The 2,203-nt window shown below is 38.7% G+C and overlaps 1 pseudogene; it reads left to right on the top strand.

Annotated features, from left to right (window-relative positions):
- The window catches only part of LOC102192685 (plasminogen-like), a 9,152-nt pseudogene extending 7,240 nt beyond the window's left edge, over window positions 1-1,912 (top strand).
- Window positions 1,913-2,203: the final 291 nt, after the last annotated feature.

The following is a 2,203-nucleotide window of genomic DNA, read 5'->3' as shown; positions in this document are numbered from 1 at the left end:
GTAGCATGCGTGCTTGTTGTTTTTGTCTGCTTCTACTTGTCTTTGCACTAGGATGATGTCAGCATAAATGTGCAGTTGTTGTGTTTGTTGTCCATTCGTTGTGATCCCACTAGTGCTGTCAGTGTTAATCTCGTTAAAATTACATTAACGCCATAACGCAGCAAATCTCTGTTAACGAGTTACCGCGGATCGCCCCGTGCTTGGGGCTGGACGGCGTCAACACGTTAACAAGCTAACTGCGCTAACGCACTAGTTCCCACCAATGTAATTGAGCATTGCGTGGCACATCCAACATACTGTTTTACTTTTGTCCATCAGGGTCATGCTTCACATGAAAACCAAGATAGTTCCAAACGCCAGATCTGAATGAGGGTGGGGGAGGTTCAATTTCAGGTAGCGTTGAGGGAGTTGCCATGTTGCAACGAGCTTTGCTTCTGTCTTGCTAGCTTGCGCTGCGCTCAGTGGATCTGCACTCGACAGTGCAGCCTAGGCGGAGTAGTCGAACGCAGATCCACTGAGCGCTCAACACAGACAGCATCGTCAGAAAAAAAGTTGATAAAATAAATAAAAAATGTTGTATTTTTCGATACATATGCGTACCGAGCACTGTACTGTACTGTAAGCACCGTATCGAACGGTTCAATATCGATACGAGTATTGTTGCACCCCTAATACACACACACACACACACACACACACACATATATATATATATATATATATATATATATCACATTCCTGTTATATTTGGCTTGCATCCTGTCTCTTGTATTTTGCACACTACTGTTGTTTGTTAAACTTGCACACATGTGTTATAACAATAAAAGTGATTTGATTTTATCTCTTTTAGTGGGTTAGCTGGCATAGTAGCTTTCTATTAATACCAAATTATCAACCCTTGTCCATGTATGCGTTGTTCCATTGGCCACCTCAAAACCTAATGTGTAGATAACTTAGATTTGTATAGCACCTTTCAAGAAAGGAATCAACAATTTTTTAATTTTTCTTTTCTTTTTTTTTTTACACACAGGTCTTTTATCTATAATGAAAAGGACCAAGAGTGTTGGACAGCAGCGGTAAACTCCAAAACAGACAGTGTCTTTCGCAGAAGCACCATAGCTTTATATGAAAGAAATGGTAACGATCCTCATTTTTCTCTATGAATAATACAAACACTAAAGCCTATGTTTTCATGCTGTCCTTTCTGTCGGCTACAGTGGCCAGTCTTTTCTAGTTTACATGTTTTTTGTTTCCAATGTTTTTTGTTGACATTGTAGTTAATGTTTAGCATATGTGTCATGATGAGTGAGGTACTGTGTCTATAAACAGCTTAATTTAGTTTTGTAAAACATCACAGAACTCGGATCAGATAAATTATTTACTATAGGAAATGTGTGATAAACATCAATAAATCTATTTCTAGTCTTTTCTTTCCTTTTCTTTTAGCATATCTTCTGGAGTGTTTAAATGGAATAGGAAGAGATTACAGGGGAACAAAGTCCAGAACAAACTCAGGAAAGATCTGTCAAAGATGGGACTCAAGCTACCCACACAGGCCAAAGTATGTGTTTGCATTTGATTTTGCATCATCATTTCATATCCTTTTATGTCTTAGTGAAAGTTTTTCGAAATGTTTCTGCTGCAGTTTCAAGCCGCAGAGCCACCCACAAGCAGAGCTTTACTCCAACTTCTGCAGAAACCCTGATGGGGACAGCAATGGACCGTGGTGTTACACTACTGATCCTAACACCCGCTGGGAGTACTGCAACGTACCCAGCTGCTTTGGTAAGTTATAATGCATGGCCATGATATTTGAGATAAATCAGTGTTTTCCTTCACAGAGGAATGGCTGGTCTGAAATAATGAGAATTACAGAGGAAAAATCTCCACCACTGAAAACAGCTTCACCTGAAAGTTAAACACTGCTGTAATTTAATTTAGTTTCATAAAACATCACAGAACTCGCACCGGATAAATAATTTATTTTATGAAATTTGTGATAAACATCAATAAATCTATTTCTAGTGATTTTCTTTTCTTTTCTTTTCTAGCATATCTTCTGGAGTGTGTAAATGGAATAGGAAGTGATTACAGAGGAACAAAGTCCAGAACAAACTCAGGAAAGATCTGTCAAAGATGGGACTCAAGCTACCCACACAGGCCAAAGTATGTGTTTGCCTTTGATTTTACATCATCACTTCAT

The sequence above is a fragment of the Pundamilia nyererei genome, unplaced genomic scaffold (genome assembly GCF_000239375.1).
Source record: "Pundamilia nyererei isolate P.nyererei 1_Seehausen unplaced genomic scaffold, PunNye1.0 scaffold00511, whole genome shotgun sequence".
Classification (NCBI taxonomy): Eukaryota; Metazoa; Chordata; class Actinopteri; order Cichliformes; family Cichlidae; genus Pundamilia; species Pundamilia nyererei.
Note: the sequence above shows the minus strand (reverse complement) of the source record. Positions and strands in the feature narration are given on the sequence as shown.